Genomic DNA, 16145 nt, shown 5'->3' on the forward strand with positions numbered 1-16145 from the left:
AGATGGGATCCTGTTTGTAAACCACCATTTTCTGATCTCTGTATTAGATAATAGGTAATATCTAAAAAACCTCCCAAGTTTTAATAACCTACGTTAAAACAGTTTGGCTCAGGGGTTAAGAAGACATGCTTTGGAGGCAGAAAGACCTTAGTTCAAACCTTACCTCTTCCTCTTCCTGGCTGTATGACCTTCGACAGGTCCCTTAACCCCTCTGAGTTTCTGTATCCTACCCTGATATTATGTACCTACAAAGATGAAATGAGAAGATGTGCATATAATATCTACAGAGTGCCTAGCACAGAGCATGTGCTCAATTAATGACAGGTATTTTAACTCTCTGCCTTCAAGATATGATAGCTGCACACTTTTAAACCCAGATGACTGTCAGCAAATAGATAATTGAATGAAATTCTGGTTGCATGGGTTCCCCAGGGAAGCACAGGAGGAAATTCCATCGGAGGACTTCATGCATGACACAGGTGATGCAGAAAGGTGTTGTGACAGCTACTGCAGCTGAGGTGCTACTGCTGAGCTTATCTCCTGGATCACAAAGTCCAGGGAGCTAGAGGATTTGAGGCCCTATGGATAAAAAATGGGACTGATGTCTACGATTAACTAAGATCAATTCAATATTTTATTTAAAATATATTATCAAAATTTTTTTGCGTTTGAAGTAACTTTAGATTTACAGAATAGTTGTTTTTTTTTTTTTGCGGTACGCGGGACTCTCACTGTTGTGGCCTCTCCCGTTGCGGAGCCCAGGCTCCGGACGCGCAGGCTCAGTGGCCATGGCTCACGGGCCCAGCTGCTCCGCGGCGTGTGGGATCCTCCCGGACCGGGGCACAAACCCATGTCCCCTGCATCGGCAGGTGGACTCTCAACCACTGAGCCACCAGGAAAGCCCTACAGAATAGTTTTAAAGATAGTACAGAAGATTCCTATGTGCCCTCACCCAGTTTCCCCTATTGTTTTTTTTTAAATTTAATTTTATTTATTTTTTTATACAGCAGGTTCTTATTAGTTATCTATTTTATACATATTAGTGTCTATATGTCAAACCCAATCGCCCAATTCATCCCCACCACCACCACCACCTGCCCACCTCTTTCCCCCCTTGGTGTCCATGTTTGTTCTCTACATCTGTGTCTCTATTTCTGCCTTGCAAACGGTTCATCTGTACCATTTTTTCTAGATAACACATATATGCATTAACATATGATACTTGTTTTTCTCTTTCTGACTTCACTCTGTATGACAGTCTCTAGGTCCATCCACATCTCAACGAATGACCCAATTTCAATCTTTTTTATGGCTGAGTAATATTCCATTGTATATATGTACCACATCTTCTTTATCCATTCGTCTGTCAATGGGCATTTAGGTTGCTTCCATGACCTGGCTATTGTAAATAGTGCTACAATGGACATTGGGGTGTATGTGTCTTTTTGAATTATGGTTTTCTCTGGGTATATGCCCAGTAGTGGCATTGCTGGGCCATATGTCCCCTATTGTTAATATCTTATATAACCAGGGTAAATTTGTCACACCTGAAAAACCAACATTGGTACATTATTATCAAACTCTAGATTCCATTTCAATGTCACCTAATTTCTCATATCCTCTTTCTGTTCCAGGATCCAATCCAGGGCACCGTGTTGCATTGAGGGGTCCCATCTTCCCCATCTCCTCTGATCTGTTACAGTTTCTGTTTTCCCTTGCTTTTCATGACCTTACAGCCTTGAGAATACTGGTCAGATATAATGAAGAATGTTCCCCAGTCTAGGTTAGTCTGACGTATTTCTCATGATCAGACTGGAGTCTGGGGTTTGGGGGAAGGAGACCACAGAGGTGAGGTGCCCTGTGCATCACGTGGTATCAGGGGGTATGTGACAGCCACGTGACATCACTGGTGATCTCGTCCTTCATCACTTGGTTAAGGTAGTGTTTTGCAGGTTTCTTCACTGTCCAGTTACTCTTTTTCCCTTTCCATACTTCATTCTTTGGAAGCAAGCCGCTAAGTCAAGTCCATGCTTGGCAGGGACTCAGGGGAGATGAGAAAGATTAAATTCCTCCTCCTAAAGTGGGGAGTGCCTACATATATTAAACAGAAGTCTTCTGTGGGCAACACACTTTCATCTTGTGTGGCATTGCAGCCCCATTTTACAGAGGTGAAAATGGAGACCCAAGAATGTTGAACAACTTGCCCAGGGTAGTTAAATATACAGGTAACAGAGGCTGGGTTCAAATCTCCATCTCTCTGACACCAATGCCCATCTTCTTTCCACTGCACAGGGTGCCATGCTCTACTAGCACTGCCCGCTCCCCTTTTCTGCTTCAGTTTCCTCCTTGGTAAACCATGAATCTTTGATGAGATCATCTTTGCCATCTCATTCTAGTCTAAAATAGTTGGTTTCTGTCATCTATGAAGTGAGTTAAATCACTGACACATAGAGCAACCTGGTGAATCTTTCTCAGAATTGCTGTGTCCTTGTCACCAAATCTGAATAAGGACTGAGTCACCCTTGTTTCCAAGGTACTGGTGAGGTCCTGTGGGGACAGCAGTCATCACTGCCTCTCTACAACTCAGAGAGGGGCAAAATGTATTTACCAAGCCCTTGGCACCCTAGAAAGTAAAACGCACAAGGAAACATAGAAAATATTGTTTTTATTACTACTTGGAACTTCATGGCAATGTTTTGCTAGACTGCTTTTCCAGCTGAGGCACATTCACAACTCATTAATCCTCACCATCCTCTAAATTTTAGATATTTCATTGATCAGGATGCTTTATATTGCAAGGGTCAAAAAAATCCAACCTAAGTTGACTCTAGCAAAAATGAGAAGCTATTATTACTTCTAACTGAAAGGTCTAATAATAACTGTTTCAGGTAGGCTGGATCCAGGAGCTATAAAGACACAGGATTCTTCCTTCCCATCTTTAAGTCTGATACTTCTGTTTTAACTTCAGTCTCAGGCAGGCTTTCCCTAAATTGACATGGTATCCTCCAACTGTTTAGGCTTATATCTTGTCAGCATAGCAACTCCCGTAGAAAAATAAGTACCTTTCCTCTAACTGTTCCAGTGACTGTCTCTATCCCAACTCTGATTGGCTGAAATGTGGTCACAGACTGTATCAGTTTTCTGCTGTCACAAAAATATTGAGCAACAAACAACCACAAAGCTTCAGTGGCATATAAAAATACATTTATCCATCATGCATCCGGGATCAGTCGTGGGCCAGCTGGTGGCCCTACTGATCTTTAGTGGTCTCGCTTACATATCTGGAGATTAAGGCAATGTGGGTGACTCACCTCTGTTCCACATGTCTCTCCTCCTTCAGCAGGCCAGCCCAGGCATGTTCTCAAGGTGATGGCGGAGACACAAGAGTAGCAAGTGGAAGCACACAAGACTTCACCAGCACCATGATTCACCATCACTCTACCGTGTCCAATTGGCCAAAACACATCACAAGCCAACCCCAATGTCAAAATCCCCCCTTTTGGTAAGAGAAATGCAATGGCACACCTGCAGGGAGAGTGAAAAACTGGTTCCATTGATACAGTCCTTACCCCACCCCGGACTGGGATGAGCCAGACATGAGCCATGTGCCCATACCTGAGTTGAGATGTAAGAATTGACTTCTTCCAACAGGATGAGTGGGATAGGGCTATTTCCCCAGAGGAACGCTGAGGTACAAAACAACAAAAGTACACAACAGTATCCCTAAACCTACTTTACAGATGGGGAAAGAGACTCAGCCAAGACCTGTGATTTGGGGCGTGGGGAGCTAGAAGGTAGCCAAGTTGTGTTTGGAGCCCAGACATGTCTTTCACCAAAGTCCATTCATTTTATGTTCCATCTCACTTCTTCCTGAGAACCTTTCACTCCTACACATTCTTTAACACGTTTTGCTCCATTTAAGCATCGTAATAAAATGAACTTTCTTTTTTGCTGTCTATGTATTATTTCAGTTTGTCATATTTTTCTAATTTTTTTAGTTAAGGTTGATGGACATGGTATACATTTTTGCCACTTTTAAAAAAGACACTCTTCAGCTTAATTTATTTCATCATGTTCTTACTTTATAAAAGTATCTTGATTTTAAGTGAGAGTTAAGGAGTCTTGATGTCAGGGAGTTTCAAAGATGAGGATCCCCAATTGGTAAAAAGGGTGACAGCAACTCCCTCCCCTTGATGAATTTTGTGCCTGGGCCATTTGGACATATTTGGCAAAAATGAGCCTTGTCACTAAATGCCTAGACTCTCCTCATCTTCTACCTGCAAATCAATCCTAAAGGACAGGCAGCGGCTTCCTGAAGCTGGCAGAGACCTTCTAAAGAGACAACTTGAATTTCATTCCTATTCCTGAGTGTGTTTAAAAGAGCGTGTTTAGACCTGGTATTGAAGGGTCTGGCAGCAACTAAGCTCTGCAATAAATTCTCATAAGAGCTGAAATCTCTCCTCTTGCAGAAAGCTGGGCTTCTTGAATCGTCTATGATGCAGGTGCTGAGAAGAAGGGAGGGAGGACACAGCAGTGAAGATGTCAGGAACCTGCTCCCAGGCCCAGGGGGGATCAGAGCCATAACTTAAATGTCATCAGAGGAGTTTTCAAGACAAGCAGTTGTGCCCTGGAAAAGCTTCAACCCCAAAAGCAATTCCATGAGTGGCCCAAGAAGGCCAAGAAGAGCTCTGTTCATACACACTGGGCAGCCACGAACTCAGGCTCCCATTCTGTATGGAATGTTGACCCCGCGTTCTTCTAGAACTGCAGAACTGACTTTTTTCTTTTTCATTTACTCAACAAATGTTTATTGAGCACCTCCTAAGTGCCAAGCACTAGAACATCACCATGAACAAGACGGAGGAGATGCCTGCCCTCATGGAGCTGCAGACCTTGACATTCCTATAAGGAAGAAGCCATGGAGTGTGGCTGGAAGGTTGAGACCAGGAAAGGAAAAGCAAATCATGGAAGCTGTAGGGAATTGGTGAGATCTGCAGTCAGACCTCAGACCTCATCAGTTACCAGCAGCGGTCAAGCCAAGTTGGGTAGAGGGAGCCTGCAAATCACTGTATGGGGGTCAGGGCAAGTGACTGTCAGTTATATGTTCAGTAAATCCCCACTGACCATCGTTTTTGTACCAAGTTTTACTATGCATTGAGAATACATAAGGGACCAAGATGCCTGTGGTCATTGCCTTCATAGAGATTACACTTTAGTGAGGGCAACAGATGAGGAAATAAGGCATAGCCCCTGGGGTGACTGAGAAAGCCCACAGGGCTCTGGGAGCAGTGGGGGCAGGATCCTAATAGGGTAGAAGAGGTGGAAGGAGTTGGTGATGATGAGAGCTAAGTCCAGTAAAGGTGCAGGGAGTGGGAGTGGGAAGGGTGCTCCTGGCTGAGGGCCACCCTCAGCAAAGCCCCAAAGTACAGCAAAGCCCCAGCACATTTAAGGTCCAGCTCGAAGTCCCATCCAGCTGGACGGAAGACATATGGTGAAAGATGAGGCTGGAGAATCAAGCAGCAGCTCAGACAAGAAGGATCTTTGAATATTTTCGAAGGAGTCTGGACTTCAGCCTCAGGTCAATACGAAATGACAGGGAAGAGGGGGCGGATTTTAAGCCATTGTGTCACATGGCCAGATCTACACTGTCAAAGGATCTCCATGTCCTTAGTGTGCCCAGTGGACGAGAGGAGGCAAGGCCAGAGATGGTAAGCCAGTTAAGGAGAGGCTATTTTAGGGAGGAAGGGGGCTGCCATGCTGGGAGCACGTGAGCTAAAGCTGCGTGATGCTTTTGGGCACAATGTTAGCACAAAGCCCCCGACCCACAGAGCAGTGCATTTGAACTGGAGCAAGGCAGAGCTCCAGGGAAGATGGGAATTAGGATGGGAAATAAAGAATGGGGATTAGGGGGCCACATGGTGAGGGTGGTGTTATTTGGAGCTAAGCAGGGCGCTCCTTCAACCTGAAGTGCTTTAGTTTTATCTACTGTGTGTAAGTTTTGCTGGGAAGCAATAGATTCAACTACTAATAAAAAATCTTTTTGACAGATGAATAAAAGCTTGGACTGGGAGACTCTTCAGGGCCCTCCCATCTTGATTCTCAGGCTCTGTGAATCAGAAGCACAGAGTGAAGGTCTGGCTGGGCTCCTGGAGGCCAGGGATGTGAGCTTGTGAGTCAGGGCCCAGCAGAGAGGACGAGAAGACATGGTCAACGAAACACAGTCCCTGGAAGATGCTGTCAGGGCCCCAGCCCCACTCTCGGTCTCCAAGTGATGATAAAAGAAAATGCACAGGAAAGAGAGAGGACCCTCCAAGCAATTACTTAACAGACAAAACCTCCCAAAGCAGTGACACTGGCTCACAGCACAGCATCTGGCATTGAGGTGGAAATGCCTGTATTAGAAAACGGGGCAATTAGAGGTTGCAAGAAACAGTTACATAAGCTGGAGGATTTCCTTGGAGCTGCTCTGAGTAAGGATGAGAGTGAGAGGAAGAGGCACTGGAGGAGGAAATTCACCTGCTGCTTCTGGCTGCCAGATTTTTTTTTTTTTTAATTTTATTTATTTTTGGCTGCGTTGGTTCTTCATTGCTGCGTTCGGGCTCTCTCTAGTTGCGGCGAGTGGGGGCTACTGTTCGTTGCGGTGCGCCGGCTTCTCATTTCAGTGGCTTCTCTTGTTGCAGAGCATGGGCTCTAGGCACGCAGGCTTCAGCAGTTGTAGCATGCAGGCTCAGTAGTTGTGGCACGTGGACTCAGTAGTTGCGGCACGTGGGCTCTAGAGCGCAGGCTCGGTAGTTGTGGTGCACGGGCTTAGCTGCTCCGCGGCATGTGAGATCTTCCTGGACCAGGGATTGAACTCGTGTCCCCTGCATTGGCAGGCAGATTTTTAACCACTGGACCACCAGGGAAGTCCCTGGCTGCCAGATTTAGCTGGCATTGACATCGTATCCATTGGCAAGTGCAGGGAGATTCATATGTCCTTCTTCCTCACTAAACCTACCCAGAAATACTGGGAAGTGGGTGTGTCATTTTAGGGAGGTGCCATCCCTAGACCCTGGATGTTGGAAGGAGATGCCCAACCTAACCCCCATACACACAAGGCGGTATCATCATTTTTTTTTTCTTTTAAGATGTTGGGGGTAGGAGTTTATTAATTAATTTATTTATTTTGCTGTGTTGGGTCTTCGTTTCTGTGCGAGGGCTTTCTCTAGTTGTGGCAAGCGGCGGCCACTCTTCATCGCGGTGAGCGGGCCTCTCACTATCGCGGCCTCTCTTGTTGCGGAGCACAGGCTCCAGACGCGCAGTCTCAGTAGTTGTGACTCACGGGCCTAGTTGCTCCATGGCATGTGAGATCTTCCCAGACCAGGGCTCAAACCTGTGTCCCCTGCATTAGCAGGCAGACGCTCAGCCACTGCGCCACCAGGGAAGCCCCGGTATCATCATTTAAAGCTGGTCTTCACCACTGCTGTTGGCAAAGTAGCTTAATCCCACTGTGCCTCAGTTTCTTCAGGTACAAATGGATTTCTAAGAATAGAGTCTATCTGATAGGGTTGACGCAAGATTAAATGAGTCAATACAATGTACAGTGCTCAGAATGGTGCCCAGCACTTAGTGCTAATCACTGCTACTATTAACTTGAAGGTTAACATCATTATATATTTGAACAGTAGTGCTTGTTAGGATTTGCAGTGGAGGTATCTCAGGAGTGGAATGGAAAGAAGGCACGTTCTCCATCCCTCCAAACAAAAGGGAGATTGGGCCAAAAGAGTCTGGTGTGAACCAGGGTTTCTGACAGCTTCACGCAACCATGTGGCAAAGCCAGGCTGATTCCCCAAACACAATATGCCCCCAACTAGGTTACTTTACACACCTAACCAACAGACACGTGCTTATTTTCCTCCCTCTGCAGAAAGGAGATCCTCATTGTCTGGAGAAAAAAATTAAAAACTTTTCTGCCACGCATACTGACAGAACCTTTTACAGAAAACCACCACCCCTCCAACTTCTTAGCAAGGGTTCTTCATCCTGTTTCTAAACACTCACAGGAAGGTCAGGCTGACATTTTACACATGATTGACCCAAAGAGCTGCGCTTGCCTCTGGGTGTGTGTGCATGTGTCTGCAAGTGTGTGTGTGTGTGTGTGTGTGTGTGTGTGTGTGTGTGCCTGCACATGACCACGTATGTGTTTACTTGTTATTGTAGCTCAAAAACAATTCAGACTTGTTTACGTGTAAATAATGAATTGGTGGGTACAGAAGCCTACCTCCTTGGGTCTATGCTCAGAGATTGATTTGCATGTGGCAAAAGAAGATGGGAAGACAGGATGGAGAGGACAGCCAGGCCCAGTGATTTGTTCAGAGGAAGAAACAGGATGGCAGCTGGACAATGCACCCTCCTTCACGGCCCCATGATTATTTGCTTCTCAACTTGAATTATTTTAATAAGTTGCCTCGTTGCATTTTCAGTCTCCCCAACTAGAAAACGTGACCCCACAAGACAGAGACGGTGTCTGTCTTCGAGGCCACTGTGTCCCCAAGACCCAGAACACTTCCTGGCATAAAGCAGTTTCTCATCAGCATTTGTTGAATGAATGAGAATGAATGAATGAGATGTATGACATTGACCATAACCTACGTGAACCTCGGTTTTCTCATCTCTAATTTGGGGATAGCCGTGATCTGCCCTTCAGAAAGCAGCAGAGATTAATTAAATGGGATCCTGTATGCATCACATGTGGTACTAGGAAGGTGCCTTAGTACCTGCCTTCTTCCCGCCTGCCCTCTAACTCGATTCTCTGTGGCCCCAGCCAGGTGAGCCTTACTTGCAACTAAATTATAAACTCAGAGCCATCCTTTAGCTCTGAGTCTGACGGGGGCCTGCAATCCAGCCTGTCACAGATTAAGCTGCCACACTTCCAAACACACATACTGAAAAATTAATGTCCCTGGAAGTCATCGCCTCTCTTCCCATAGACACCACTGACCTTCTTGCCCGTCTGCACAGCAGCAGAAGTGGAGCTCCTGCTTTTCTGCATCTTGGTGCAGCTACGGGGCTGCAGGACTGATGGGAGAGAGAAGTGTTGATGTCCTCCTTAGAGCAGTGACAGGACCTGGTGTCCAGCTGGGAATCTCATCAACTTGGCGTGGGAAGCAGAGGGAGAGGCTGGAGTGAGGGCGAAGGCCCAGGGGAATCTCTGCTTTTAGCCTTACAGCCCTGTCACCCATCCCGATGGACCCTCGGAGGGCGGGGCCCGCATGGGGCCCAGGTAAGATTGGAGGGCTGGGCAGGGAGGGGCTGGAGGGGCATGTGGAGTGAGGAAGAGGAGACCAGCAACGTAATCTCATAGATTCTTGGGAAAAGCAGAGTCTCTCACGGCCTTGCGTGAAACAGGCAGACAATTTCACGGCAGTTCTATAAGGACAATGGCAGAAGTAAACTCAGCATCTTACGATGAGAGTCACCTTGGCCTTGACCGTTCCCAGGGACCTAAAGCATCATTTCCTTCCTCCTCTCCTTGTCAGCTAGGACCAGTATTCTAACCTGGCTGTCCAAAATGTGGCTTGCAGACCAACAGTATCAGTATCACCTGGGAACTTGTTAGAAATGCAGACCCTCAGGCCCTGACCCAGACCTACTGACTCAGAATCCTCATTTCAACAGGTGACTCCCGTGCACATTCAAGTTTAAGCTGTGATGAAGCTTAATTTTATGGGTCAACTTGACTGGGCCACAGGATACCCAGATGGTTAGTTAGTTAAACATTATTTCTTGGTAAGTCTGTGAGGGTGTTTCTGGAAAAGATTAGCATTTGTGGACTCAGTAAGGCAGGGTACCCTCCCCTGTGTGGGTGGGCATCATACAATCCACTGAGGGTCTGAAGAGAACAAAAAAATGGAGGAAGAAAGTTGAATTCACTCTGCCTGACTGTTGAACTGGGACAGCAATCTTCTCCTGCCCTTGGCACTCCTGGTTGTGAGGTGTTCAGACGTGGACTGGAATCTACACCATCAGCTTCCTGGGTCTCTGGCCTTAGAGCTTCATCACCACCATTCCTGTGTCTCTGGCTTGCAGATGGCAGAACGTGGGATATCTCGGCCTCCATAATCAGGTGAACCAATACCTTATAATAAATCTCTTTTCAGAAAGAAAGATGTCTATGTCTGTATCGATATCTATTTCTGCTTCTTTTTCTATTTCTGTATCTGTACCTGTATCTATCTCATTGGCACTCTTTCTCTGGAGAGCCCTAATACAGCTGTGGTTTCACAACATACTGGTGTCATCCATTCCAATATGTGGCGTGACAGTGTGTACACTGAGGCTGTTACAAGTCTGGGATTCAGCCACAGGAAATGAGAGTTTGGATCCCAGATCTGCCCTGGTCCACGTGTGAGACTCTGACCTCTCCAAACTTCAGCTTCCTCCTCTGCAAATATGCAGGGCAAGAGGACCCTTTCCTGGTGTCACTGGGGGAAGAAATGAGCCTAAAAATTTAATCAATCATTCCTCACAGTACCTGTCACACACTGAATGCCTAGTACCTATTGTCTGGGATTGTTACTGCTAACAAATTGTTTCTAGTAACATCGCATCCAAGTTTGTGAATTATATACCTCCTTCTTTTTCTCAAAAATAGATAAGCTTGAACAGATTTGAGTTAACCTTAGAACAGGCGCACATATTGTGAGGACAGTCGTTGTGTGGGAGGTGATTTGGCCACGGGGAGGGACACCAGGAATTGCCCACGGACAGAAGCTCCAGCCCTCCAGATCTGAGCTGAGGTCCCTCAGAAGCCCAGTGATTTCATAGTATCACAGAGCTTTGTTTTTCCTTAACTACAAAATAGGGGAAGGGTTTTGTCAAAATCTGACCACGATGGGACCACCATGAAAGCCGACTGGACAGGTAAAAGTCCTGTCATATGTGCTGCAGGAGAAATAAGGCCGAGGATCAGTGATTTAGTCCAAAGCTGACCAGCCCTCAGAGCAGAGAAGGAGGGAGCAGACAGTCAATCTGGAGCAGCAGCGTAAGGACAGGAAAAGGTGACAGGGGAGAAGGAATGAGGGACAGGATGTAGGGAGGGAGCCAGAGAGCACCGGGGGTGCAGGTGTGGACAGCATCAGGGCTCTGTTAGGTTTGGAGTTAGGTCTGGGAGGGGGCGAGGGCTAGAATTAAGGCTCATTTTAAATCAGTGGTGCTTGGCCTGGGTTACATTACTGTCATCGGGGGAGATTCTTTAAATGCCAATACCTAAGACCAACCCCCAAGATTATGAGTCAGGTAGTGGGAACTGGGCACGAGTATTTTCCAAAAGCATCCAGTGCTGGGAACCCATGAAGAAGGTGGGGAAGAGATAAGTGGTCTGAGCAAGAGACAGAGGAAAGACGCTGAGTGCTCAGTCAGCTGGCCTTTCATCCACTCCAGTCACGAATGGTCAGCTTTTAGCCTCTTAATATGAGAGGCCCCAAGCCAACCCCCGAACAATACAGTGATGAGTGATGAGTGCTTCAAGTCGGGAACCGAAATCCCCTTTGATTTTTTTTACCAGGTCAAGAAAGGAGCAGGGCTGGAACGAGATTTTTTTTTTTTTTTTTTTTTTTGCTGTACGCGGACCTCTCACTGTTGCGGCCTCTCCCGTTGCGGAGCACAGGCTCCGGACAGAGGCCATGGCTCACGGGCCCAGCCGCTCCGCGGCACGTGGGACCCTCCCGGACCGGGGCACGAACCCGTGTCCCCTGCCTCGGCAGGCGGACTCTCAACCACTGTGCCACCAGGGAAGCCTGGAACGAGATTTTATTCCTAAGAAGCTTCCAGTCAGCAGCAGTTCAGAGAATGATGCAACTCGGACACGTGCGTGTTTGGTGTCCGGCCTAGATGTGAAATTGATTTCTCTCTTTGTGCCGCGTTCCCTCATGGAGGGCTGCTGTTAGGCTGAGCTGGTGTCCTCAGAATGTGCCACTAGGCTTTCCTCTACTTCCAGCAGGGAAGTGGCCTTTGGAAAAAGAGTTTCACTCTTACAGGGGACTTTCTAGCTCTCAAATAAAATAAAATTCCTGAATATAATGAAAACAGACCAAAAAAATACATAATATACATATATATTATATACACACAGATATATACATACACCTATACATACATATATATATATATATACACACATATAGTGTGTGTGTGTATCACGTTTATTTTTGATGGAAATACGTGGCAGCGAATGCCTCTATGAAAACATCCTCCATGAAGGCTTTAACTGACTCTGTTGGTCACCCTTCTCCCTTACACCTTTAGAGAGCTCCAGCCAGTGAAACAGAAAAATCAACAATTAAAAAAATAATAGGCTTCCCTGATGGCGCAGTGGTTGAGAATCTGCCTGCTAATGCAGGGAACACGGGTTCGAGCCCTGGTCTGGCCCGTGAGTCACAACTACTGAGACTGCGCGTCTGCAGCCCGTGCTCTGCAACAAGAGAGGCCGCGATAGTGAGAGGCCCGCGCACCGCAATGAAGAGTGGCCCCCGCTCGCCACAACTAGAGAAAGCCCTCGCACAGAAACGAAGACCCAACACAGCAAAATTAAATAAATTAATTAATAAAACAAAAGGACTAGTCTTTGCCGAAGAATGATTGAAGTTTAAAAAAAAAAAAAAGCAACATCAGAGACCATGTGCCATGGGCAGCTATTACACACGAACACATTGCCATTTTAGTAGGATTTCCTGCAAGGTGAGTTGGGACAAATAATCCCGTCTTGCAGATAAGCACATTAAGGTGCCAGAAGTGAACTGACTCATTTAAAAACTTCAATGGATCTCAAAGCCTGGACAGCCCTACCTCCTGCTTGGGGAAAAAGTTCATTTCAATTTCAGCAGGCAGGTTGACTTTCAGGGTACCATAAGAGGAAAAACACAGTGTGCTCATCCCTGGTCTCCTGGGTCAGCTTCGCTCCTGGTGAGTGCAGGCTGCGTGGGATTAAGATCACAGAAGCAGAAACAAGTGATGTCGCCTGCCCCCTGCCTCCACCATGACCATGAAGCAGGCAGGGGGTCTGCACCCCAGCCCTAACCCCACCTCCACCCTTGCCCAGCCTGGCCGAGTCTGGCGACAAAGCACCTCAACTGGATCCCTCTTAGCTGATACTAATGATCCACAGGGCACTTACCACGTGCCAGGCACCACATGAAGTCTGTCGTTAATTTATTCATTCATTCATCCAGCAAATATTTACTGAGCATGCACCAGTTGTTAGGCACTGTTCTGAGAATTTCTTGTGCATTATTTCATGGAATTCTCATTTTTGAAATACCCTGAGGTAGGGACTATAATTGGCTCCATTTCACAGGTAGGGAGACAGAGACTCATGCAGGTCTTGACTTGCATAAGGCAGCACCAGAAGGAAGCAGGATGCACACGCAAGTCCACTGTGGACAAAGCAGCCCAGGTAACCCCCAGCCCTGGGCAGGGGAAACCCAGGGGCTCCTGCGTTTTGAGGGAAGAGAAAACCAACAAGAATTGTCTAGTGAGAAACCACTACCATCCTTTGGAGACAGAGAAGGGGAGATGATGAGGGGCAGTGAGAAAAAAGAGGGAAACAGGGGGAGAAGGGCAGGAAAGAGATTAAGGATGAAAGAGGAGAGCAGAGATGGCAGCAGAGCAGAGGGAGCTGGGGAAGGAGGGAGAGATGGAGTGGGGAGGCAAGGAAACAGAAATGAGAGGACAGAGGGAAACGGAGGGACAGACAGACTGTTAAGAATCGGACAGGAGGGGAGAACAGAAAAGCAAAAGAAAAAACACAGAAGGAGGCTGACAGCAAGAGAGAGAACATAAAAAGACCTCCCCACATATGCAGACACACACACACATATACAGACACACTCACACAGACACACACACACACTCCTGCGGTCTGTTTTGTGTTGTGTTTCTCTGCAACGATCCTGGGAGCAGCCTTCCCCGGAGCGCCACCCTCGAGCTGAGCCAGGGCGAAGCAGGTGAGTATCAGACAGGCGCTCTGTAAAGGAGCTACTTCCCCAGGTGAAATTGATTTCATGCGTCTGTTCCGACCTTGAATTTTCCCCATTGTGGCGCCCAAGAAGCAGCATTGGCGATACAAGGAGATATGAATGTGTTGGTGCTGCGGCTGGCTTCTAGCAGCTCCACATGCCAGACGCCATCGGGCCTGAGCCCACAGGTGGATCTGGGTGCCTTGTCCAAGCGCAGGATCTGCCCGAGGGACCTCAGGCTACGATAGACCTGGGGCCAGGTGGTCACAAGGCAAGCTCTGAGTCAGGAATAATGATCCAAGGAAGAGGGGATGAGCATCAGAAAAGACAGGAAAAGAAATGGGCAAACGAACAGAGCTAAGAGGCCAATCCCACCGGGAGCAACGGCCGGAGGACACCAGCCAGCACTGCCGTCATCACCATTTTCATCATCGTCAATCTCCCTATTCTGGCCTCTCGCTCAACGCTTACGCTGCACCGAGAACATTACATCATTTAACCCCTACCTCAAACCTATGCGCCATTCTCCACGTGAGAACACTGAAGCTCAGAGAGCTTTCCCGAGGCCACACAGCTAGTAAATAACGCAGCGGGTCTTGATCCCAGATCTTCCTGACTCCCAAGCCCATCCTTGCAACAGCTTCCCCCTCAGATCCCTTGGGTCCCCCCAGATACCCAGTCTGGAGCAGCGAGGCTGTTTCCAGACAGCAGAACTTGGCTCAGACATACAGGCATCCAGGGCTGCCTGTGTGGGGGTAGTGAGGCCAGGACTAGGGGGATCTGCAAGGTCAGGAGGGCAGAGGAAATGTGGTTTGGGGGTAGTAATTCAGTCTCCGGAGGAATCCAGATGGGGTTTTTGGAATAGGCCTGGGGTTAGAGCTGGCTCCTTCTAGGCAGGTGTCAGAGCAGTAGACAAGACAGAGAGCCAGGAGGGGAAAAGAGACACAAGCCCAGAGGTAGACAGAGGCAGTGATCCTTGGGCACACAGAGGCCCTGGGCTCCCACGGAAGCAGCTCTATGGCAGCAAGACTCCATCTAGTGGTCTGTCTCCAGATGGGACCCCTTGCCTGGTCAGATTGGCTCAGGAACTGGGCAGGGCTGAGCCCACAGGAGGAAGTGCTGGGACTGCAGCTGGCCGAGGCTGAGGAAGGTAACAGGTAAGAGATCAGACCCAGTCGGCGCATAAGGGAAATGACCCCTCTGTGCCCGACATCAAAACCTCTACGGCCATAACTCCCTTGTATAGTAACAATTATATTTAATAGGTCATTATAATCTAACACACTACATAACATACGAGATGGCCTTGCTAAGAACTGATTTGTTAGATACAGGGAAAGGGAGATGTGCTAAGTCTTCACAGAGCTGGACCCCAGCAGATGAGTGGGAGTCTTCAGGGTACAGGAGAGGAGGACCCAGGTTATAGGAAGAGGCGTGCATGCACGCGGCAACTTGAATGTCTGTTAGATGTTCCTGGAAGCTGTGTAGATGCATCTCAGGGTGAAGAAAGGGGGAGAGGGTGAGGTGAGGGAGGATAAAACTGGAAATGAAGGTTGGGCACAGACTTTTTTAGGCCCACTTATACCAGGCATGGGATCTTCAGGGCTGTTTCAAACGCGTGGCACTCACACACACAGACACATAGAAAGCACTTTGCATGAGAAACGCGAAAGTCTCGGTAGCGTTTTCCCCTTCCTTTGACCAGGGTCGTTGCGATAATACTCATCCTAGGAAATAATAATGAAATTTAAAGAACAGAGATTTATCATTCCCCAAATTTGTCCTTTTGTTTCATAATCTCAAGTTCCCACACCCATGTCTATTTGGGATTTGGGTTTCCCCTTCTCTCTAAGATCCTTTTCAACACTCCAGGCTTATCCCATGTCTAGGTCCAAATGGAGGCAGGATTTAGGCGTAATACATTAGGAATAGGGTCTAGAATCTTGGAGCTTAGAGATGATTTTTAAAGGATTTTGGAAATCTCCACCACCAATGAATCTGTGGACCCAGAAATGAAGTATTGAAGAGGAAAGGGCATCTTCTTTCATATCTGCGCGACAGCCAAGATCCTACCCAGCATAAGGTGGCTCAAAAGATAATGTGAGGAGGCCTTTAAAAGATCTAGAACATTCTCTGAATACACAAGGACAA

This window comes from Monodon monoceros, unplaced genomic scaffold (assembly GCF_005190385.1).
Source record: "Monodon monoceros isolate NGI ecotype Baffin Bay Population unplaced genomic scaffold, NGI_Narwhal_1 Super_Scaffold_13, whole genome shotgun sequence".
NCBI classification, from domain to species: domain Eukaryota; kingdom Metazoa; phylum Chordata; class Mammalia; order Artiodactyla; family Monodontidae; genus Monodon; species Monodon monoceros.